General features: G+C 47.1%; 1 protein-coding gene across 2 annotated transcripts in view; it reads left to right on the plus strand.

The window, feature by feature from the left end:
- Positions 1-25,877, plus strand: part of plcb4 (phospholipase C beta 4) — a 445,314-nt gene that overhangs the window by 135,794 nt on the left and 283,643 nt on the right. For both annotated transcript variants that reach the window (XM_033026236.1, XM_033026237.1), the window contains exon 2: positions 6,669-6,734. The gene's annotated coding sequence lies outside the window, so the exon portion shown is untranslated. The remainder of the gene's footprint in view (positions 1-6,668; positions 6,735-25,877) is intronic.

Below are 25,877 nucleotides of genomic sequence, written 5' to 3' on the forward strand. Positions count from 1 at the left end.
GTTTGGGAAAAAAAGTAATTGGGAAAAGATTACTTTTGGTTTAGTTTAGAGATACAGCGCGGAAACAGGCCCCATCGGCCCACCGATTCCGCACCGACCAGCGATCCCCGTACACTAACACTATCCTACACACTCTAGGGACAATTTGCAGTTATACCAAGCCAATTAACCTACAAACCCGCGCGTCTTTGGAGTGGGGGAGGAAACCGAAGATCTCGGTGAAAACCCACGCAGGTCACGGGGAGAAGGTACAAACTCCGTACAGACAGCACCCATAGTCGGGATCGAACCCGGGTCTCCGGCACGGCAAGCGCTGTAAGGCAGCAACTCTTCCGCTGCACCATCGTGACCGCCCTGGTTGGGATAAAGTATTTTGCAAAATGACAAAATGTGGACAGGGGAAATTTGGCTGGGGTTGTGGGGAGAAGGCAGGAGAATGGAGTTGAGAGCGAAAGACAGATCAGCCATGGTTGAATGGCGGAGTAGACTTGATGGGCCGAATGGCCTAATTCTGCTCCTATTACCTTATGAACCAGCAGGGTCAGATTTGCTACCCTCCAATCCCCGGAACCAATTCCAGAATTTGTATGGACTTTTGGAAGTTGATTGCAGGGTCATCATTGTCTATGACACCGCCTCATCCAAGACCCTAGAATAGAAATTGTTGGTTCCTTGGGATTCATCAAGGTTCACATTCAAAAACATCAGCTCTCTTTCTAAAACTAATCTTTAGTGCCCTCCAATCCTTGTTCTTCACCTTCCCTTGATTCTCCAATACATTAGCCTCTCCTCCAGAAAACAGAATGGCTGGTATTTTTTTCCACTGCCCACCTACACTTTGGAAAACGCAGATGTCACACGTTTGAACCTTAACCCACTCTGCACAAAAACACTGTGCAGGAAGGAACTACAGATGCTGGTTGACACCGAAGATAGGCACCAAAATGCTGGAGTAACTCAGCGGGACAGGCAGCATCTCCGGAGAGACGGAAGGGGTGACGTTTTGGGTCGAGACCCTTCTTCAGATCAGAAACATTAGGTGAGATGAACTAGGTACCAATGTCTGACGATGGGAGTGTGTAGGGGGTCACCTGACATGAACGGAGTTGGGAGTCTGTGGAATTCTCTGCCTCAGAGGGCGGTGGAGGCCGGTTCTCTGGATGCTTTCAAGAGAGAGCTAGATAGCGCTCTTAAAGATAGCGGAGTCAGGGAATATGGGGAGAACGCAGGATGATTGTGGATGATCAGCCATGACGATATTGAATGGCGGTGCTGGCCTGAAGGGCCAAATGGCCTACTCCTGCATCTATTGTCTGCAGGGTACCACCCGCAGCCTGCAGACCTGGGGGACCCCCCAAGGGACCAAAAAAATGGGTGCTAAATAGATGAGTGAGGTACCACTTGAATCCAATACCATGGTGTGCTCACTGCCATGCCTATATCAACAACACAAACGGCAGATATTTTCCCCGCTGCAAAGGGCCTGCCAGACCCCCCACAAAGGGCCTAAAAAATGGGCTGGCATATAGACGAGCAAGGTACCACTCAAAAATAACGCCAAATGAACAAAAAAGTTGAGTTCATAGAGTACAAAATTGGTCATGCCAGACAAATAGTCCTCTGCACTACAGGTACCAGACACCCCAAAAATGGACACCCTAGACCCTGCTGTCCAACTAGGCTACCCCAGATATTGTGGGTACCAGCTAAATCCAAGTTTAAATGATCCATCACACCTAAGGGGATATAAAATATAAAATTAGACAGTCAACGGTGCTGCCTCGAAGGGCCGAATGGCCTACTCCTGCACCTATTGTCTATTGAGAGGGAAACGAGAGCTACATAAGGTACATAGGACAAATGATTGAAAGCTATGCAAAAAGCAACGATGATCGAGGAAATGTGGAGCCCACAATGGTCCGTTGTTGGCTGTGAGATAGGTGATAACTGTCAGGTCACCTATACCTTTTAATCAGAGCAGGGGCGGAAAACCCGGGGGGGGGGGGCAGAGGGGACACGTCCCCCCCCATGTTTTGAGTAGGTTCATTTGCCTGTCCCGCCAAGTGAACCTACAGCCTTCCTGGACTTGCGGGAAATGTGGCCAGCGCGGAGAAGCAGCGCTGGTGTCCCGTCAGTCCAGTCAGGGCTGTAGTTAACCCGGTGAGACAGGGAGAGTTGAGCTGCATTTAGCGCTGGATTGAGCCTCCAATGCCTCGCACGTGTGTGTGTGAGTGTGCGCATGCACGCGTGGCCGCCAACAAAAATTGTGTCTCCCGTCGTCCCCTCCATGTTTTGATAGCGAGTTCCGCTCTTGCATCAGAGATGCCCCCACAACCCACAGTTACTCCAGCATTTTGTGTCTATCATCGGTTTAAACCAGCATCTGCAGTTCCTTCCTACACTTTTCATACCTCTTGTGTTCCTCTCCTCTGGCTCTCAGTCTGAAGAAGGGTCTCGACCCAAGACGTCACCCATTCCTTCTCTCCAGAGATGCTGCCCGTCCCGCTGAGTTACTCCAGCATTTTGCGTCTATCTTCTGCACGAGATCACTGCTGGCAGTGCATGGACGTGTAGCTATGGCACTAAGATGATCTGGCCTTAATCCTGTGTGTGTGTGTGTGTGTGTGTGTGTGTGTGTGTGTGTGTGTGTGTGTGTGTGTGTGTGTGTGTGTGAATCATTGGAGGCAATGGTGCAGAAGGCCTTACATATTCCAGTCCTTGTTCAATCAAGGACATCCTTGCTATTGAGGCAGTGCAGCGTAGGTTCACAAGGTTAAATCCCAGGATGGCAAGACTGTCATATGAGGAAAGATTGGAAAGACTGGGCTTGTATTCACTGGAGTTTAGAAGGATGAGAGGATTCCTTATGGAAACATATAAAATTATAAAAGGACTGGACAAGCTAGATGCAGGAAACATGTTCCCAATGATAGGGGAGTCCAGAATCAGGGGCCACAGTCTAAGAATAAAGGGGAGGCCATTTAAGACTGAGGTGAGAAAAAACTTTTTCACCCAGAGAGTTGTGAATTTGTGGAATTCCCTGCCACAGAGGGCAGTGGAGGCCAAATCACTGGATGGATTTAAGAGAGAGTTAGATACAGCTCTAGGGGCTAGCGGAGTCAAGGGATATGGGGAGAAGGCAGGTATGGGTTACTTCGAGCCAGCACCGACATTCATTGTGATCATGGCTGATCGTCCCCTATCAATAACCCGTGCCTGCCTTCTCCCCATATCCCTTGCCTCCACTAGCCCCTAGAGCTCTATCTAACTCTCTCTTAAATCCATCCAGTGATTTGGCCTCCACTGCCCTTTGTGGCAGGGAATTCCATAAATTCACAATTCTCTGGGTGAAAAAGTTTTTCCTCACCTCTGTCTTAAATGACCTCCCCTTTATTCTAAGACTGTGGCCCCTGGTTTTGGACTCGCCAAACATTGGGAACATTTTTCCTGCATCTAGCTTGTCCAGTCCTTTAATAATTTTATATGTTTCTATAAGATCTCCCCCTCATCCTTCTAAACTCCAGTGAATACAAGCCTAGTCCTTTCAACCTTTCCTCATATGACAGTCCCGCCATCCCAGGGATCAATCTCGTGAACCTACGCTGCACTGCCTCAATCACAAGGATGTCCTTCCTCAAATTAGGAGACCAAAACTGTACGCAATACTCCAGATGTGGTCTCACATGAATCCTATACAACTGCAGAAATGGTATAGGGTGGCATAACAGGAAGCAGCTTGAATGCTGGCCTCGAACTTCCTGATTACCCAGCTCTTCTGCAGCACAGAATTACAACGCCTCAAAACCCAAAGAAAGTCAAATTACTCTTTACTTAATAATTTATAATTAGAATTAATATATTGTATAACTAGGATATTCTCACTACTTCTGCACCACTGCCCTACCCTATAGATCCAATTATAGATTCAATGGTCTCCAATGAGGTAGATGGTAGGTCATGACCGCACTCTAGCTGGCAAGGGGAGGTTGCCTGACAACAGTTGGGAGATTCACCAGAGACGCTGCCTTACCCGCGGAGCGGGCGATGCTTTACCCGTGTCACCATGTGGTAAACTCCGAAGTGCTGAGACCACCGACTCCAACATGGTGGAGGCGTCCAGCTGCGGGCGGCGCTGGGTTTAAACACCGCGGAGCCTGGGATTTTTCGCCGAGATCGCCAGTGTCGGAGCTCCGACCAGCGCGGCCCGTGGACTTCGGGAGCCGTGGTCTCCGGGGAGGAAGAGGCTCCAAGCTGCTGAGAGTGTTCTCCCGACGCCGGAGCTCCATCATCCGGCGAGAGGGCCCGAAACATCGGGCAACTGCGGAGGCCTCAATAGGCCCGACCGTGGGTGAACAGTAGGAAGAGGACTGGACTTTGTTGCCCTCCCTCACAGTGGGAACCATTGTGGGGGGATGTTTTTATGTTCAATGTTAAATTCTTTAATGTGATGTTTTATTTTTATTGGTGTGCTGCAAATGGCAACTCAAATTTCACTACATCAATTGGTGTGTGTGACAATAAATGTCCTTTGTCCTTTGAACCGCTGAGTTACTCCAGCACTTTGTGCCTTTTCTTTTTTGTAAACCGGCATTTGCAGTTCCTTGTTTGACTCTGTTGTCTTTGAATATTCCACTTCACGCAGTGGTGCCGATGAACACAGTCCTCCCCACACTAATCGGTTTCTCTTTAACAACCCAACAGAGTGGATTGGCGTCATGATGGTAACTCCTCGTCATTTGTGTAATTGGGGACTTTGCTGCCAGTTAGACCAAGGGTGAAGGAAGTTGCTTCCATTTTTATGTTTTTAAAATTTTAATTCAAATTCAGATGCGGCAGTTTTAATAACTGCGTAATATAGGTTGAAGTAGGCGACCCTATGGAGATGACGGTCACACTCGTTTCGAGTAACCGCCGATGATGATGAATATAGGTTGATATTTCAGTGAAGCACCAAAGGTATATTGACCAAATGGAGCAACACAGCGGGACAGGCAGCATCTCTGGAGTGAAGGAACGGGTAACGTTTTGGGTCGAGAGCTGGTTCTTCAGCTGAGTCTGATGAAGGGTCCCAACTCGAAACGTCACCCATTCCTTCTCTCCAGAGAAGCTGCCTGTCCCGCTGAGTTACTCCAGCTTTTTGTGTCCATCTTTGGTTTGAACCAGCATCTGTAGTCCCTTCCTACACAATGAGTATCATCGTATGTCCCGAAACGGAACAATAAAATTCTTACTTGCAGCAGCACAATAGATATGGAAACACACACACACACACACACACACACACACATACACATACACACACACACACACACACACACTCACACGCACACACATACTCACACACACACTCACACACTCACACACACTCGCACACACACACACACACACACACACACTCACACTCACACACATTCTCACACTCACTCACACTCACACACTCTCACACACACTCGCACTCACACACACACACACACACACACACACACACACACCCTGACACTCACACACAAGCACACACTCACTCACACTCTAACACACACACACACTCTCACACTCACACACACACTCTCTCACACAGACAGATAGACACACGCTCACACGCACACACAGACACGGACACACACACACACACACACACACACACACTCACACACTCTCTCACACACTCACACACACACACACACACACTATCACACGCAAAATGTTCCAAAGAAACATCTATTATTTGCAAATTTACTGTTGTTATAAAAATTTGATCTTGGATATTAACAAAAGATTAAATCTAGGACTCTACCGCTGCACCACTGTGCCGCCCAATGATGGTTTACTTACAGTAGTTCATGTAGATAACTTTATTTGCTTGACTGGACATAACTGTTGCCATCGTTATCTATGTAGTTAATAAAGGTTAATCCTGGCAAGTCAATGTTGGTTAAATGTTGCGTCGTGTACCGAGGTACAGTGAAAAAATTTGTATGCCGTCCATCCGAGCATACGTACATCAGGTAGTGCAAAAGAGAGAATAAATATAGCAGAATATAAACATTTTTCACACAGAGAGTGGTGAATCTCTGGAAGTTTTCTGCCACAGAAGGTAGTTGAGGCCAGTTAATTGGCTATATTTAAGAGGGAGTTAGATGTGGCTCTTGTGGCTAAAGGGATCAGGGGGTATGGAGAGAAGGCAGGTACAGGATACTGAGTTGGATGATCAGCCATGATCATATTGAATGGCGGTGCAGGCTCGAAGGGCCGAATGGCCTACCCCTGCACCTATTTTCTATGTTTCTATGTTTCTATGTGTGGAAAAAGTCACCCCTCAGATTCCTATTAAATCTTTTCCCCCTTCACCTTAAACCTGTGTCCTCTGGTCCTCGATTCACCTGTCACTATCCGATCTATTCCTCTCATGATCTTAAACACCTCTGTACGATCACCCCTCATGGTTTAACTCTCTTCAACTGTGAAGCCAATCATTTTTTCCCCACTGTTGAATTAAAACAAAATGTATTTTCTTGAACATCAGTTGGTCTTTTTTGATGGGGGTGACACTGAAATATTTATTGCTCTGAATGGTTGGCTAATGCATTATGTGCATTTTTCATCATGTAATTCTTTACATGGAATTTCAATGAATCATGTTTTGAATTTGTTTTGTTATTCTTTCACAGAAGAGACCAACCCATGACGCATTTGACTAAGTAGGGCCCATTCATCCAGGCACAGATCATTATTTGGTAAGCAATTTATTTTGCTAATATATAGATTATCAAAGAGATCACGGTTGCTAAGTAATATTGAATAGCAGCGATCCCTTTCAAGTGTCTGACTTCATCTATCGTACAATGAGCTGGAAAGACACAGCGGGTCAGAAGAAGTGTCATTTTCTACGCTGTTGTCTGCTGGGGCAACATCAGTGCTAAAAGCAGCAAGAACTTGTACAAGGCATTGGTGAGGCCAATTCTGGAGTATGGTGTACAATTTTGGTCGCCTGATTATAGGAAGGATGTCAACAAAATAGAGAGCATGCCGAGGAGATTTACTAGAATGTTGCCTGGGTTTCAGCAACTAAGTTACAGAGCAAGGTTGAACAAGTTAGGTCTTTATTCTTTGGAGTGCAGAAGGTTAAGGGGGGCCTTGATAGAGGTCTTTAAAATGATGAGAGGGATAGACAGAGTTGACGTGGATAAGCTTTTCCCATTGAGATTAGGGAAGATTCAAACAAGAGGACATGAGTTGAGAATTAAGGGACAGAAGTTTAGGGGTAACATGAGGGGGGACTTCTTTACCAAGAGAGTGGTAGCTGTGTGGAATGAGCTTCCAGGGGAAGTGGTGGACGCAGGTTCGATTTTATCATTTAAAAATAAATTCGATAGGTATATGGACGGGAAAGGAATGGAGGGTTATGGTCTGAGTGCAGGTAGATGGGACTAGGGGAGAATACGTGTTCGGCACGGACTTGAAGGGCCGAAATGGCCTGTTTCCGTGCTGTAATTGTTATATGGTTATATGGTAAGCTAGCTCAGTGCTGGGAGGGAGAGTGGATGCTGTGGTGGAGGTGCTTGAGAGGCGTACGAGGAGCAAGGTGCAGGTCATCCTCGACAACTCCGGGCACCCCCTCCATGAAATTCTGGAGGGTCAAAAGAGCACACGGAACAACAACCGGCTCCTCTCCCTGCGCTGTAGAACGGAGCGGTTCAGGAGTTCCTTCACCCCTGCAGCCATTAGATTTTATAATACTGACCGCTAGATTGTATAGGGCCTGTCCCACGAGCATGCGACTCCATGCGGCAAGCGCGACCTAAAGGGCCGGTCCCACCAGCATGTGCCTGCATACGGCAAGCGCGACCGAACCAGAAGCGGGAGCCGCGCGGAAGTCGAGTGAGTGACATGAAGTTCGAGCGAAGTCCGCGAGAAAGTCCGCACGTGACGTCGAGGTGGCTGCGGGCCGGCAGGCCGTTGCCGCGCGGAATTTTTGAACACGGTCAGTTTTTCGGAGCCCCACGCGATGTCGGGACCAGCTCCGCACAACTCCACACGGCTCCGGCGATCGAAGTGGGACCGGCCCCGCGAGGCCGTACGGCTCAAGCGACCACGTTAGGTTGCGCTTGCCGCATGCAGGTCGCATGTTCGTGGGACTGGCCCTTTAGGGGATGCTTTTGCATTTTTAATAGTTAATTATTGGATCTTTTTAAGTATTTATTGCTTTCAGGCATTGTCCATATTGTGTTTTATATTTTTTTGGCTGCTTTCGTTCTGAATGTGTGGGTTTGCCGGCTGATGGCTTCTGAACATCTGAATTTCCCTGAGGGGATCAATAAAGTATTTATTATTATTATTATTATTAAGAAGGATGTTCAACCTGCAATGTTAACTGTTTCTATATCCATAGACACTGTGACTGACTTGCTGAGTCGTTTTTGTCGAAAGAAATTTTAGTTTTTTGTTTCAGATTTCCATCATGTGCAGTATTTGCTCGATTGTCTTTAATATTATTGTTTCCTGTGATGTTGTTATTGCCCTTGTGTGCGCCCTATACAGGGAGGGCCAGTGTGCCTATGCTGCCTGTTGGCATCAGGGTTAGCATTGTGGTTAGACACAAAAAAGCTAGAATAACTCAGCGGGACAGGCAGCATCTCTGGAGAGAAGGAATGGGTGGCGTTTCGGGTCGAGACGTCTGAAGAAAGGTCTCAGCCCAAAACGTCACCCATTCCTTCTCTCCGGAGATGCTGCCTGTCCCACTGAGTGACTCCAGTTTTCGTGTTTAAACCAGCATCTGTAGTTCCTTCCTGCACATATTGTTAGCGTTGTGGTATTGTGGCAGCCCGGAATGACCAGCGGTCTGTGCATGCGTGACGCCTTAGAGTGTTAGAGTCGTACAGCGTGGAAACAGGCCTTTTGGCCCAACTTGTCCACACCAACCAACATGCCCATCTACACGTGTCCCACCTGCCTGTGTTGGGCCCATATCCCTCTCAAACAATCGTATCCATGTACCTGTCCAAATGTGTTTTAAGCATTGTGACAGTATAGGTCTCAACTACCTCCTCTGGCAGCTTGTTCCACACACCTGATGCAGTTTGGTTTATTGTCACGTGTACTGAGGTACAGTGAAAAGCTTTTATTGTGTGCTATCCACTCAGCGGAAGGACAATATATGATTACAACCGAGCCATCCACCATGTACAGATACTTACCACCCTCTGTGTAAAAATAAATTGCCTTTCATGTTCATATTCAATTTGAACTTCTTCTCAAACCTGACTGGTTTGGGGATAATGGAAACAAGAAAGCGAATGGTATGTTAGCATTCATAGCAAAAGGATTTGAGTATAGGAGCAGGGAGGTTCTACTGCAGTTGTACAGGGTCTTGGTGAGACCACACCTGGAGTATTGCGTACAGTTTTGGTCTCCTAATCTGAGGAAATACATTCTTGCCATAGAGGGAGTACAGAGAAGGTTCACCAGACTGATTCCTGGGATGTCAGGACTTTCATATGAAGAAAGACTGGATAGACTCGGCTTGTACTCGCTAGGATTTAGAAGATTGAGGGGGGATCTTATCGAAACTTACAAAATCCTTAAGGGGTTGGACAGGCTAGATGCAGGAAGATTGTTCCCGATGTTGGGGAAGTCCAGAACAAGGGGTCACAGTTTAAGGATATAGCGGAAATCTTTTAGGACAAAGATGAGAAACACAGAGAGTGGTGAATCTCCGGAATTCTCTGCCACAGAAGGTAGTTGAGGCCAGTTCATTGGCTATTTTGAGAGGGTGTTAGATGTGGCCCTTGTTGCTAAAGGGATCAGGGGATATGGAGAGAAGGCAGGTACAGGTTATTGAGTTGGATGATCAGCCATGATCATACTGAATGGCGGTGCAGGCTCGAAGGGCCGAGTTGCCTACTCCTGCACCTATTTTCTATGTTTCTATAAGAGATATAGACGGTGATGTGGAGAGATAAAGAACAATGAATGAAACGATGATGAAGGAAACAGGCCATTGTTAGCTGTTTGTAGGGTGAAAACAAAAAGCTAATGCGATTGGGTGGGGGAGGGATGGAGAGCGAGGGAATGCTGGGGCAACCTGAGATGAGAGAAATCAATATTCACACCACTGGGCTGGAAGCTGCCCAAGCGAAATATGAGATGCTGTTCCTCCAATTTGCGTTTATTCCCATATTATTCTCTCTCTGCGGTGTGTTTGCTCGCCTGTTTAAATATTTGCACAGATTTGTTTGCTTTGCCACCCATTGTCTATAAACCCGGACATGTTCACCTCAGGGCAATAACTCAAATTGTGAACAGCTGAAGACCCAGGGCCCATCCTTCGCACAGCACGGTGGCGCAGCGGTAGAGTTGCTGTCCTGCAGCACCAGAGTAACGTAGAAACATAGAAACATAGTAAATAGATGCAGGAGGAGACCATTCAGCCCTTCGAGCCTGCACCGCCATTCAATATGATCATGGCTGATCATCCAACTCAGTATCCTGTACCTGCCTTCTCTCCATACCCCCTGATCCCTCTAGCCACAAGGGCCACATCTAACTCCCTCTTAAATATAGCCAATGAACTGTGGCCTCAACTACATTCTGTGGCAGAGAGTTCCACAGATTCACCACTCTCTGTGTGAAAAATGTTTTATTCATCTCACTCCTAAAAGATTTCCCCCTTATCCTTAAACTGTGACCCCTTGTTCTGGACTTCCCCAACATGGGGAACAATCTTCCTGCATCTAGCCTGTCCAACCCCTTAAGAATTTTGTAAGTTTCTATAAGATCCCCCCTCAATCTTCTAAATTCTAGCGAGTACAAGCCGAGTCTATCCAGTCTTTCTTCACATGAAAGTCCTAACATCCTGAAGAGATTGAACTTTTTTTCGCCTTCCATCACAGTGAGGAATGTGGAGGAGTCACTGTGGAGGATGTTCATGTTAAAATGTATTTTGTGTGTTCTGTGGCTTTTTATTGGTGTGACTGTGTGGCAAATCAAATTCCTCGGATTCACCACTCTCTGTGTAAAAAATGATTTTCTCATCCCAGATTCAATTTTAATTGTCATTGTCAGTGTACAGTACAGAGACAACGAAATGCAACGAAATGCATTCTAATCATGTATTGTCCTTCCCGCTGGCTGGTCGGCACGTAACAAAAGCATTTCACGGTACCTCGGTCCACGTGACAATAAACTAAGCTGAACCCGGGATCGACCCTGACTACGGGCGCTGTCTGTACGGAGTTTGTACGTTCTCCCCCGTGACCTGCGTGGGTTTTCTCCGGGTGCTCCAGTTTCTCTCCCACACTCCAAAGACGTGCAGGTTTGTAGGTTAATTGTCTTCGGTAAAAATGGTAAATGGTCCCGGCTGTGTGTCGGAGAGTGTAAGTGTACGGGGTGATCGTTGGTCGGCGTGGACCCGGTGGGCTGAGGGGCTTGTTTCTGTTTTTGCTGGCCATAAAATGACTCCTTTGTTCCTCTACCCTGCATTCAGCCCCCTACAGGGCCTGCCCCACTTGGGCGTCATTTGCGTGTCATTTACGCGTCACGAAGCGCGCGTTATGGCGCTTACGCATGGTGCGCATTATGCACGCATGGTGCGTGGTGACGTAGGCAGTGTCGCGCACGGCGCCCCAGGATTTTGGGATGTACAAAGCTTCGCGCTCCATCTGTGTGATGTGCAAATGACGCCCAAGTGCGACAGGCCCTTAAGCAAACCACTTTCAATGTTGAAGGATTAACACAATGCCATCAATCCTTTATTTATTAGCATCCTGTTGCACGCCACCTCTTCAAATGCCATTTGAACATTTACTGTCCTATTTACTCTCCACAGTTCATCCCCACAATAGCTTCATTAGCCGTGCCAAACACTCTTTCCTTGCCAAGTTGACCACGTATAGTTCATGATGATTTTGGGTGTTAGACTCAGCTATGAGTAACAAGGTAGGCGGCTCAACGGACGTTCTGCAGCCCGTCTGTCTTTTTTTTTGTCCCGTTGAGTGTATCATTTGTGGAGTTTTGTGTATTGTTTTTAGCTGCGTATACGTGGGGGGGGGTGGGGGGACTTTTAAATCTCTTCCCTGTAAGGGGGACCCGACCTTTTCCCTGTCGGATCTCCGTTGTCGTTGGGGCCTAGCACCGTGGAGCGCCCTCAATCAACGACCTGGGGGCTCCAGTCGCGGAGCCTGCGGATTCACCATCGTGGAGCTTCGGAGCTTCGGAGGCACCGGACGCAGGTCCGGTGGACAGTGATATTAGGAGCTCTTTTCCCCCCCGAGTTGCGGGGCTGAGGGCAACCTGGAGCGGGGCCTTGCATCGACCTGACGCGGCTTTAAACGGCCGTGGGACTTGCCGTCGCCCGCTGGAGGCTCCAACATCGGGAGAAGAATAAGGAACAGGGGAGAGACAAGACTTTGCCTTGGAGATACACTGTGATGGATGTTTATGTAAATTTTGTTAGTTGTGTCTTGGGTTTTTATTTTCTTGTTTGTATGTCAATATGTCATGTCAACTCCCTCTCCCATTCCCACACTGACCTTTCTGTCCTGGGCCTCCTCCACTGTCAGAGTGAGGCCCAGCATAAATTGGAGGAACAGCACCTCATATTTCGCTTGGGTAGTTTACACCCCAGCGGTATGAACTTCAACCCTTGCTCCCCCTCTCTCTCCACCCCTCCCCCACCAGTCTGACTGTCCTCATTTACATTTTATCTCTGTTTGCTTTGTTGTTGACTTCTTCTCTCTAACAATGATCTATCCTACCTGGCCCTTGATCCGCATCCCCTTTGTCTCTTTTTCACACCTTACACGTCCTTACCTCTGTATCTTCCTCTCCCCTGACTCAGACTGAAGAAGGGTCTCGACCCGAAACGTCACCCATTCCTTCTCTCCAGAGATGCCGCCTGTCCCGCTGAGTTACTCCAGCATTTTGTGTCGATCTTCAGTTTAAACCAGCGTCTGCACTTCCTTCCTGCACTGATCACCATTATTATGGCGGCTACTCGACTTTTCCATTTGTCTCTGTACCTTTTGACGGACTTCTGAAGTAATCTTCATAGACTTAGAAATAAAGAATTGTAAACGCACAGAGTCTCTTGCCCAGAGAAGGGAAATCAAGATCCAGAGGACATAGGTTTAAGGTGAAGGGGGAAGGATTTAATTGGAATCTGAGGGGTAACTTGTTCACACAAAGGGTGGCGGGTGTATGGAACGCGCTGCATGATGTAGTTGAGGCTGGGACTATAGCAAAGTTTAATAAATATTTATACAGGTACATGGTTAAGACAGGTTTAGAGGGATATGGGTCAAACGCAGGCAGGTGGGACTAGTGTAGGTAGGACATGTTGGCTGGTGTGGGCAAGTTGGGCCGAAGGGTCTGTTTCCACACTGTATCACTCTCTGTCTCTTGAACTGCAGATGCTGGTTAATACACAAGAGGGCACAAAGTGCTGGAGTCCACGTTCTCCATAGATGCTGCCTGACCTGCTGAGTTACTCCAGCACTTTGTATCCATTCTTCAAACACTTGCCCGTGTGCATGCATTTGCAAGTGTCCCTGTCTACGATTTACCTTTAAGGTACTTGTTAAATTCCTTTTCCACTTCCTTGATGGTTCATAATATGAGAGTGGCTGCTGTGACTTCCATTTCTATCCAGACAGCCTGCATCACTTTAACTGGCTAATACTCTACCTCACAATGATCTTGATAGGGTCGGTCAGCACAGAAACAGGCCCTTCAGCCCAACTTGTCCACACCAACCAAGATGCCACATGTAAACCAGTCCCATTTAGGTCACAAGGTCATGTGATAGGAGTAGAATTAGGCCACGTCAAATAGGCCCATCAAGTCTACTCCGCCATTCAATCGTGGCTGATCTATCTCTCCCTCCTAACCCCATTCTCCTGCCTTCTCCCCATAACCCCTGACACCCGCACTAATCAAGAATCTATCTATCTCTGCCTTAAAAATATCCACTGACTTGGCCTCCACATAATTCTGTGGCAAACAATTCCACAGATTCTCCGCCCTCTGACCAAAGAAATTCCTCTTCATCTCCTTCCTAAAATAACGTCCTTTAATTCTGAGGCTACGACCTCTAGTCCTAGACACTCCCACCTTTGGAAACATCCTCTCCACATCCACTCTATCCAAGCCTTTCACTTCTAGCCAGCACCGCCATTCAATGTGATCATGGCTGATCATCCACAATCAGTACCCCGTTCCTGCCTTCCCCCCATATCCCCTGACTCCGCTATCTTTAAGAGCCCTATCTAGCTCTCTCTTGAAAGCATCCGGAGAACCGGCCTCCACCGCTCTCTGAGGCAGAGAATTCCACAGACTCACAACTCTCTGTGAGAAAAAATATTTCCTCATCTCCGTTCTAAATGGCTTACCCCTTATTCTTAAACTGTGGCCCCTGGTTCCGGACTCCGCCAACATCGGGAACATGTTTCCTGCCTCTAGCGTGTGCAAAATCATAATAATCTTATATGTTTCAATAAGATATCCTCTCATCCTTCTAAATTCCAGAGTGTACAAGTCCAGCTGCTCCAATCTATCAGCATATGACAGTCCCGCCATCCCGGGAATTAACCTTGTAAACCTACGCTGCACTCCCTCAATAGCAAGAATGTTCTTCCTCAGATTTGGAGACCAAAAGGGCTAGGAGTAGAATTAAGCCATTCGGCCCATCAAGTCTACTCCACCATTCAAGCATTGATGCTCTAACTCTCCCTCCTAACCTCATTCTCCTGCCTTCTCCCCAAAACCTCTCACATCTGTACTAATCATGAATCAATCTATCTCTGGCATTGAGTCATACAGCATGGAACAGGCCCTTCGGCCCAACTTGCCCATGCCGACCAACATACCCCATCATTACAGTTGTCTGTGGAATTCTCTGCCACAGAAGGTAGTTGAGGCCAGTTCATTGTCTATATTTAAGAGGGAGTTAGATGTGGCCCTTGTGGCTAAAGGGATCAGGGGGTATGGGGAGAAGGCAGGTACAGGATACTGAGTTGGATGATCAGCCATGATCATATTGAATGGCGGTGCAGGCTCGAAGGGCCGAATGGCCTACTCCTGCACCTATTTTCTATGTTTCTATGTTAATATTATTGCCAAGGAACTTGTAACTCTCATCTGTTTCCCCTTTGACACCACTGGAAGTGTTTAGATGGATTTGTTTAGGCGACACACTCTTGCCCAGAGACGGGGAATCGAGAACCAAAGGACACAGGTTCAAGGTGAAGGGGGAAAGATTTAATAGGATTCTGAGGGGTGACTTTTTCACGCAAAGGTTGGTGGGTGTATGGAACGAGCTGCCAGAGGGGGTAGCTGAGGCAGGGACTATCGCAACGTTTCAGAAGCAATTAGATAGGTACATGGATAGAACAGGTTTGGAGGGATATGGACCAAACGCAGGCAGGGGGAACTAGTGTAGATGGGGCATGTTGGCCGGTGTGGGCAAGTTGGGGTGAAGGGCAAGTTGGGGCAAAGGGCCTGTTTCCACACTGTATTACACTCTGACTGTATCCCTACATAGCAGATACTGTCGCCAGAGTCTTGCTTTTGGCATGTTCAGCTTCTGGCTTGTGAGGAGTATGATAGTTATGAGACTCCGAGGCCTCAAGTGAAGGAAGCCAGGTTTTTCTGTTCATCTGGCTTCCGATATGGTCGCACCTCGCATCGGCCTTGGGTGGCCAGAGGTAAGAGGTGCAGAAACATGAAGTAAGGCTGGTGCGGTTCACAGCCTGCGGGTGTTGCAAGGCACTTTGCATCCAGTATTTCAGAAGCTGAGCCCGAAGTTGAAGCGGAGGAAACCTGACTGCAAATTTATGCGCCGACAAGTCTCACAGAAGATGTGTTAATGATCAAATAATCTAAAACTTAACTGTTCTTGGTTGTCCGCCATTCAATCCCGGCTGATCTAACATTCCCTCTCAATCCCGTTCTCCTGCCTTCTCCCCATAGTCCCTGACGCCCGTACTAATCAAGAATCTATCTATCCCTGTGTTAAAAATATCCATTGACTTGGCCTCCACATCCTTCTGTGGCAAAAAATTCCACAGATTCACCACCTTCTGACTAAATAAATTCATTCTCATTTCCTTTCTAACCCCTGGACACCTGTACCAATCTAGATTTTAGACAATAGACAATAGGTGCAGGATAAGGCCATTCAGCCCTTCGAGCCAGCACTGCCATTCATCTGGTGAAAATGAAGACATTTTGCAAGCTCAGCAACATCTTCTTGATAAATCTCCTCGCCTGATTTGTAGCTTTGTTCTGAAGTTAGGCACAAAATGCTGGAGTAATTCAGCGGGACAGGCAGCATCTCTAGAGAGAAGGAATGGGCGACGTTTTAAATTGCAAACAGGAACAGCTTCTTCCCTTCTGACATCAGGCTTTCCATAAGCTAAATTCCTTAATAATAATAATAATGGATGGGATTTATATAGCGCCTTTCTAATACTCAAGGCGCTTTACATCGCATTATTCATTCACTCCTCAGTCACACTCGGTGGTGGTAAGCTACTTCTGTAGCCACAGCTGCCCTGGGGCAGACTGACGGAAGCGTGGCTGCCAATCTGCGCCTACGGCCCCTCCGACCACCACCAATCACTCACACACATTCACACACATTCACACACAGGCAAAGGTGGGTGAAGTGTCTTGCCCAAGGACACAACGACAGTATGCACTCCAAGCGGGATTCGAACCGGCTACCTTCCGGTTGCCAGCCGAACACTTAGCCCATTGTGCCATCTGTCGTCCCTTAGACTCCCTCTCCCCTGACTCTCAGACTGAAGGTGGGTCCCGACCCGAAACGTCACCCATTCCTTCTCTCCAGTGATGCCGCCTGCCTGTCCTGCTGAGTTAAGCCCCTGTCCCACTTAGGAGACCTAAACAACAACCTCTGGTGACCTTGCCCGCCACCCGAGGTTTCCATGAGGTCACCGGAGGTTTTGGTCACTCTCCCTAATGGTCGAAAGTGGTTTCCGCGATGGTCGAGGCGGAAGCATCTAGGTTGCTGCTATTTTTTCATCGTGATTAAAACCGGCCTCTACTAAAAATAGGTTGCCGTTTTAAAAATCGATCATTTTTTAGTCGCAGGTCTAGTAGAAGCCGGTTTTCTTTATAGTTGAGGTAGGTGTTCAACATATGCGTGGGAGGTAGTAGGAGGTTGCAGGTCACCTCGACCTTGATTTTATTTTGGGTGGCGGGCAAGGTCACCAGAGGTTGCTGTTTAGGTCTCCTAAGTGGGACAGGGGCTTTACTCCAGCATTTCGTGTCTGTCTTCGGTGTAAACCAACATCTGCGCTTCCTTCCACAACATTGTGGCTTTGATCGAGTTGACTTCTAAATTTCTCTCTTTTATTTTTATCTTTCCCTGCTCTTTTTTTACCCCGGTTCCCCAGTTCTGTCATGAGCTTAATGGAATGTTAGCTCGCTGGTTTAAACAGAAAATGTTTTCCATTCTGCGTCTGAAGAAGGGTCCCGACCCGAAACGTCATCGAGCTATGCCCTCAGGAGATGGTGCCTGACCCCGTAGAGTTACTCCAGCACTTTGTGTCCTTTTTCCAATGCTCTGGGTTAAGCTGAGCACTTCCGATCATTTCCCTTTTCATTCCCAGTCAACGTTATCCCAGCTGATGTGAAACGTTAGAAGAACATTTTCAGAGGACAGTTGACTTCATTGTTTTCGGCTTGTGATCATTTTGGATGCAGTACAGATTTGTTTTGAAATGGACACTACAAACAAGAGGCACTCTGAAAGTCCGATTAAAGATAGTCCGAGGGTCTCCAATGAAGTAGATGGCAGAGCGTGGTCCTGTACTATCATCTACGTCATTGGAGACCCTTGGACGGTCTTCAATCAGATTTAACTGGACTGTAGCTTTCAGTAGATGCTATTCCCTTTGTCCTATATCTGTATACTGTGGACGGCTCGATTGTAAACACCTCCCGCTGATTTTGGATAGCACGCACTGTAACTCGGTACAGGTGACAATAGACTAAACTAAACTAAGGTAGCAAGAACTAACCTAATCTGAGGAAAGACATTCTTGCCATAGAGGGAGTACAGAGAGGTTCACCAGACTGATTCCTGGGATGGCAGGACTTTCATATGAAGAAAGACTGGATAGACTCGGCTTGTACTCACTAGAATTTAGAAGATTGAGGGGGGATCTTATAGAAACTTACAAAATTCTTAAGGGGTTGGACAGGCTAGATGCAGGAAGATTGTTCCCGATGTTGGAGAAGTCCAGAACAAGGGGTCACAGTTTAAGTATAAGGGGGAAATCTTTTAGGACCGAGATGAGAAAAACATTTTTCACACAGAGAGTGGTGAATTCTGGAATTCTCTGCCACAGAAGGTAGTTGAGTCCAGTTCATTGGCTATATTTAAAGGGAGTTAGATGTGGCCCTTGTGGCTAAAGGGATCAGGGGGTATGGAGAGAAGGCAGGTACAGGATACTGAGTTGGATGATCAGCCATGATCATATTGAATGGCGGTGCAGGCTCAAAGGGCCGAATGGCCTACTCCTGCGCCTATTTTCTATGTTTCTATGCAGATAGTGAACAGAATCTGCAAAGCTTTGTTATCAGAATATCTCCCAATTAACAATGATCTACATGTTCCTTGATCACCATTCCCTTTGCCTGTTAACACCTTGCACTTCCTTATCTCTGTAACGACCACTCCCCTGACATCAGTCTGAAGAAGGGTCTCGACCCGAAACGTCACCCGTTCCTTCTCTCCAGAGATGCTACCTGGTCCGCTGACTTACTCCAGCACTTTGTGTCGATCTTCGATTTAAACCAGCATCTGCAGTTCCTTCCTACACAAGATCTTTCCCTCAGTTTCTCTGGAGAGAAAGAGGACTGGCCATGTGTTAAAGACCAGTAGACATTCTCTAACGGTTGCTATGACACTCAGTGATAAGTTCATACGTGTTTGGAGCAGAATTAGGCCATTCGGCCCATCAAGTCTACTGCGCCATTCAACCATGGCTGATCTATCTCTCCCTCTTAACCCCATTCTCCTGCCTTCGCCCCATAACCCATGACACCTGTACCAGTTAACCAATCTATCTATCTCTGCCTTAGAAATATCCATTGGGAGCTTCCACGGCCTCTGTTTTTAAAGTTCTAATGAAACAAATGATCGATAGTGTCAAAATCTGTGGTCGCTTTATGTATCAGTATGTATCAGTATGACTTAAAGATTCATTATTTTGATTTGCTTGTTTACTTCGGGTTTGTATTAATTGTAGATTTGCACGTTTAATATTACTAAATGTAAACACACTGTAAATGGATCGATTGTAATCATGTATTGTCTTGCTGCTGACTGGATAGCACGCAACAAAAAAGCTTTTCGCCGCACCTCGGTACACGTGACGATTAACTAAACTGAAAGTAAATAAATATCAGCAATAAACCTTTATATCAGGCGGCCAGTCAACGATGGAGATATTTCTGCACATGATAAATATTGATCGAATATGTTCTGTTTAACAGATGATCTTGGTTTTAATTGCCTGAGAAGTTATTGTGATAGAAAACTGCCCAGTAATTGCATGGATTATCACCTGCTTTTATTGGTCATTTCAGAGGCAAGTCAGTATTCTTTTGGGGATTCAATGGGTCTTGAGCAGTGACTTTTCTATATTTTTTACCGCGCATTGATTGTGAATTGGTGGCGCAGCGGTGGAGTTGCTGCCTCAGGGCGCCAGGGACTCCGGTTCCATCCTGACCACGGGCGCTGTCTGTACGCAGTTTGTATGATTTCACGTAAGCGCAATCCACCAGCTAGAAACGTACAAAATTCTTAAGGGGTTGGACAGGCTAGATGCAGGAAGATTGTTCCCGATGTTGGGGAAGTCCAGAACTAGGGGTCACAGTTTAAGGATAAGGGGGAAATCCTTTAGGATCGAGATGAGAAAAACATTTTTCACACAGAGATTCGGTGAATCTCTAGAATTCTCTGCCACAGAAGGTAGTTGAGGCCAGTTCATTGGCTATATTTAAGAGGGAGTTAGATGTGGCCCTTATGACTAAAGGGATCAGGGGGTATGGAGAGAAGGCAGGTACGGGATACTGAGTTGGATGATCAGCCATGATCATATTGAATGGCGGTGCAGGCTCGAAGGGCCAAATGGCCTACTCCTGCACCTATTATCTATGTTTCTATGTTTCTACAGAATGTACAGAGCAGCCCAAGTAGACTCAATAACCAGACTGAAGAAGGGTCTCGACCCGAAACGTCACCCATTCCTTCTCTCCAGAGATGCCGCCTGTCCCGCTGAGTTACTCCAGCTTCTTGTGTCTTACCTACAGCCCAAGTGGGCTGTTCCGTACCTTCTGTACTAACTCAGGGATTGTGCTTATGTACGGGGTTAACCTTGCCACACACACACTAGGGACAATTTACACGTACACCAAGCCAATTAACCTACCTACCCGTACGTCTTCGGAGTGTGGGAGGAAACCGAAGATCTCGGAGAAAACCCACGCAGGTCACGGGAAGAACGTACAAACTCGTTCAGACAGCGCCCATAGTCGGGATCGAACCCCAATCTCTGGTGCTGCCGGTGCTGCAAGGCGGTAACTCTACCCCTGCGCCACCGTGGACACAAGTGGTGAACTCTATTACAGTACCCATTATCTGTTCCCCCTTAACCTATCACCTTGAAAATTGTAGACGGCACTTTCAAAATAAGAGGGTAGTTAGGACTTTGTGTTAACAGCTCATTCAAGAGGATATGTTAGCCTAATATGGAACCTGTGAAAGAGAATCAAATGCATGGCACATGTCCAAACACCAGCCAACAACCAGAGCTGATATCAGGACAGGAGAGATGTTTTATTGAGCATGGTAAGGTGGACAAAATGTTGGAGAGCACCCAGGCCTTGGCTTGCATGGACGAGTTGGGCCGAAGGGCCTGTTTCCCTGCTGTATCACCCCATGATTCTAATTGTAGTCATGGAATTCATTGCCACATACGGCTGTGGAGGCCAAGCCAATGGATATTTTAAAATAATTTTCCAGTGGAGATTGACAGATTCTTGATTAGTGCGGGTGTCAGGGGATGTGGGGAGAAGTCAGGAGAATTGACAATAGACAATAGGTGCAGGAGTAGGCCATTCGGCCTTTCGAGCCAGCACCGTCATTCAATGCGATCATGGCTGATCATCCACAATCAGTACCCCGTTCCTGCCTTCTCCCCATATCCCCTGACTCCGCTATCTTTAAGAGCCCTATCTAGCTCTCTCTTGAAAAGTATCCAGAGAACCGGCCTCCACCGCCCTCTGAGGCAGAGAATTCCACAGACTCTCAACTCTCTGTGTGAAAAGTCCACAACAGATCAACGGTGGATGCGATCTCGCTGGCCCTCCACTCCGCACTGGACCACTTGGACAACAAAAACTCATATGTCAGGCTGTTATTCATTGATTACAGCTCGGCATTTAACACAATCATCCCCTCCAAACTGGTTACCAAACTCGCAGAACTGGGTCTCTGCGCATCCCTCTGCAACTGGATCCTCGACTTCCTCGTCCACAGACCACAGTCTGTTCGTATTGGTGGAAATGTGTCAGCCTCAATAACAATCAGCACGGGAGCACCTCAAGGCTGCGTGCTCAGCCCCCTGCTGTACTCACTCTATACCCATGACTGCGTAGCGAACCACAGTGCGAACTCCATCATCAAGTTCGCTGACGACACCACTATTGTGGGGCGTATCACTGATGGGGATGAGTCAGAGTACAGAAGAGAGATCGAGCAACTGTCCATATGGTGCCAGCGCAATAACCTGGCCCTCAACACCAGCAAAACCAAGGAACTGATTGTGGACTTTGGAAGGAGTAGGAGGGGGACCCACAGCCCCATTTATATCAACGGGTCGATGGTTGAAAGGGTCAAGAGCTTCAAATTCCTGGGCGTGCACATCTCTGAAGATCTTTCCTGGTCCGAGAACACTAATGCAATCATCAAAAAAGCACATCAGCGCCTCTACTTCCTGAGAAGATTACGGAGAGTCGGATTGTCAAGGAAGACTCTCTCTAACTTCTACAGGTGCACAGTCGAGAGCCTGCTGACCGGTTGCATCGTGGCTTGGTTCGGCAATTTGAGCGCCCTGGAAAGGAAAAGCCTACAAAAAGTAGTAAACACTGCCCAGTCCATCATCGGCTCTGACCTTCCTTCCATCGAGGGGATCTATCGCAGTCGCTGCCTCAAAAAGGCTGGCAGTATCATGAAAGACCCACACCATCCTGGCCACACACTCATCTCCCTGCTACCTTCAGGTAGAAGGTACAGGAGCCTGAAGACTGCAACAACCAGGTTCAGGAATAGTTACTTCCCCTCAGCCATCAGGCTATTAAACCTGGCTCGGACAAAACTCTGATTATTACCAACCACTTTCTGTTATTTGCACTATCAGTTTATTTACTCATGTGTGTATATATTTATATCATGGTATATGGACACATTTATCTGTTTTGTAGTAAATGCCTACTATTTTCTGTGTGCTTAAGCAAAGCAAGAATTTCATTGTCCTATACAGGGACACATGACAATAAACTAACTTGAACTTGAACTTGAAAAGTGTTTCCTCATCTCCGTTCTAAATGGTTTACCCCTTACTCTTAAACGGTGACCATTGGCTTCTTTTCAAAATGAAATGGGGTTGAGAGGAAGAGATAGATCAGCCAGCCATGTTTGAATGGCGGAGTAGACTTGATGGGCCGAATGGCCTAATTCTGCTCCTATCACTTACGAACCTATGAAATGTCCACAGGGCTGAATTGTTCTCTTCCAGCTAGTGAGCAAGATTCCAACGAGCGGAGCGGAGACAGGGAGCGGAGAAAAATACGGGAAAAGGATACAAATTGTTTATCTGAAAATGTTAAGCGCTGATATCTTGTTATCTTTTCTTCGTAGTGTATTTACCTCTTGCATGGAATGAAAGTCACGCACTCCCACAGCACTTCCTGATGTCCCATTAGATTGCAATTGCAGGGAGTTTTGTGTACAAGCAATTAAAAGATTTCTAAGGCGGACTCTTCCACACTCTCCTACCCCCTAAACATCCCCTGCTTCAGGGGCATTCATTTCAGCTTATCAGTTGGAGTAATTAAGGTCCCCGCGGTCTTCCTCGATATTGATGTGTTTTCAAAAGATAAGTTTTCATTTCACATTGGCTTCATTTCAAAATGAAATGGGAATGCAGTTTGACTAGGAGCATAAACAAACATGCAGCCAAAGAAAGTGTGTCGGAAGGAACTGCAGATGCTGGTTTGCACCGAAGATAGACGCAAAATGCTGGAGTAACTACAAAAAGTAGTAAACACTGCCCAGTCCATCATCGGCTCTGACCTCCCTCCCATCGAGGGGATCTACCGCAGTCGCTGCCTCAAAAAGGCTGGCAGCATCATCAAGGACCCACATCATCCTGGCCACACACTCATCTCCCCGCTACCTTCAGGTAGAAGGTACAGGAGCCTGAAGACTGCAACGTCCAGGTTCAGGAATAGCTACTTCCCCACAGCCATCAGGCTATTGAACTCAACTCAAACAAAACTCTGAACATTAATAGCCCATTATCTGTTTATTTGCACTTTATCTGTTTTATTTATTCATGTGTGTATATATTTATACAATGGTATATGGACACACTGATCTGTTCTGTATTCATGCCTTCTATATTCTGTTGTGCTGAAGCAAAGCAAGAATTTCATTGTCCTATCTGGGACACATGACAATAAACTCTCTTGAATCTTGAATCTTGATCTTGAGTAACTCAGCGGGACAGGCAGCATCTCTGGAGAGAAGGAATAGGTGGCATTGAGGGTTGAGAGTCTTCTCCTGACCCGAAACGTCACCCATTCCTTCTCTCCAGAGATGTTGCTCTGCCTGTCCTGCTGAGTTACTCCAGCATTTTGTGTCTATCGTCAGTCAAGCTGAATGAATGTGCATTAAGCATAACTACAGTGGCACAGTGGGTAGAGCTGCTGCCTCACAACGCCGGAGACCCGGGTTCGATCCTGACCTCAGGTGCTGTCTTTGTGGAGTTTGCACGTTCTGCCCGTGACAGCGTGGGTTTTCGCCGGGTGCTCCGGTTTCCTCCCACATCCCAAAGACGTGCAGGTCTATAGGTTAATTGGCTTCTGTAAATTGCCCCGAGATTGTAGGGAGTTGATGATAAAGTGGGATAACATAGAACCAGTGTGAAAGGCTGATCGATGGTCAGCGTGGATCGAAGGGCCTGCTTCCATGCTGTATCTTTCAATCAACGGTGGTGCAGCGGTAGAGTCGCTGCCTTACAGCGCCAGGGACCCGTGTTCGATCCTGACTACGGGTGCTGTCTGTGCGGAGTTTGTACGTTCTCCCCGTGACCTGCGTGGGTTTTCATCCGGGTGCTCTGGTTTTCCTCCCACTCTCCATAGACGTGCAGGTTTGTAGGTTAATTGGCTTTGGTAAAATTGTAAATTGTCTCTCGTGTGTGTTGGATCGTGCGAGTGTGATCGCTGGTTGGCAGGGACTCGGTGGGCCGAAGGGCCTGTTTTCACTCTGTATCTGAAGTCTTAATTAAAGTCCAGAACAGTGAAGAACTCGGAGAGCAGTTTTCGTGTGCCCTGACTCTGGCAATGGAGGAGGTCCAGGGCGGAAAGATCAGAGTGGGAAAATAATGGAAATAAAAGTTGGAACGGACTTGACAACAAACAGGGACTTAAATTGTTGAAATTCTTTGCAGCTCAGATCATGTTTTGCTTTTTTTTTTCTAGTTTAGGGGGGTTTTGTTTTTTCTCTTTTTTTTCCTTTTTTTTCTTTTTATCTTTTTGTTATTTTTATATATGTTTTCTTTTCAACATTTAACTATATTTACATAGAGACCGGGAGGTCTAGGTTCAATGTGTATTTTGACACTGGACTTCTATTTAGGTTATTAATGTAATCCTGATCCCTATGTATCAATATCATTGTTATGTTTATCATTATTCTTTTCTGTTGTTGTTTTGTTGTTGTTTTTGAAAAAAAAAGCTAAAAAAAGATTTTAAAAGAAAGAAAAAAAGAAATAAAAGGACCTGCAGATGCTGATTTACACCAAAAATGGACACATTAAGTGTCCATTTTTTTTTTTGTGTATGTGTGTGGGTATGTGTGTGGGGGGTGGGGGAAGCTATTAAAATCTATCCCCTGCACGGAGAACCCGACCTTTTCTCTGTCGGGTCTCCGTTGTCGTTGGGGCCTAGCACCGTGGAGCGGCCTCCAGCAGGAACGACCTGGGGCCCCAGTCACGGAGCTGCGGACCTACTCACCATCGTGGAGCTGGCCGAGTTCGGAGCGGGTGGAGCTGTGGTGGCGCTCGGCTGCGACCTGACCCCGGGGATTCGGAGGCTTACCGCAGGTCTGGTGGACAGTGACGCCGGGAGCCCGCGGTTCCCTGCTGGGAGACCGCTTTTCGGGACTTCCGCAACGGCGACTTCACCCGCCCGAGTTGCGGGGTTGAAAATTACCTGGAGCCGGGGCCTTACATCATCGCCCGGTGCGGCTTGGAATAGCTGCGGGACTTTGCTAGCGCCTGCCGGCGGCTCCAACAACAAGACCCGGAGCGCGGCCTTGCATCACCCGGCGCGGCGTTAATGGCCGCGGGACAATTACCATCCCCCGCCGGGGGCTTTGACTCTGACATCGGGAGGGGAATGGGGAGTGAAGGGGAGAGATAAGTTTTTGCCTTCCATCACAGCGAGGAGGAGATGCGCTGTGATGGATGTTTGTGTAAATTGTGTTGTGTCTTGGGTCTTTTTGTGTGTATGACTGCAGAAACAACATTTCATTTGAACCTCAATGAGGTTCAAATGACAAATAAATT

This window comes from Amblyraja radiata, chromosome 8 (assembly GCF_010909765.2).
Source record: "Amblyraja radiata isolate CabotCenter1 chromosome 8, sAmbRad1.1.pri, whole genome shotgun sequence".
Lineage (NCBI taxonomy): Eukaryota > Metazoa > Chordata > Chondrichthyes > Rajiformes > Rajidae > Amblyraja > Amblyraja radiata.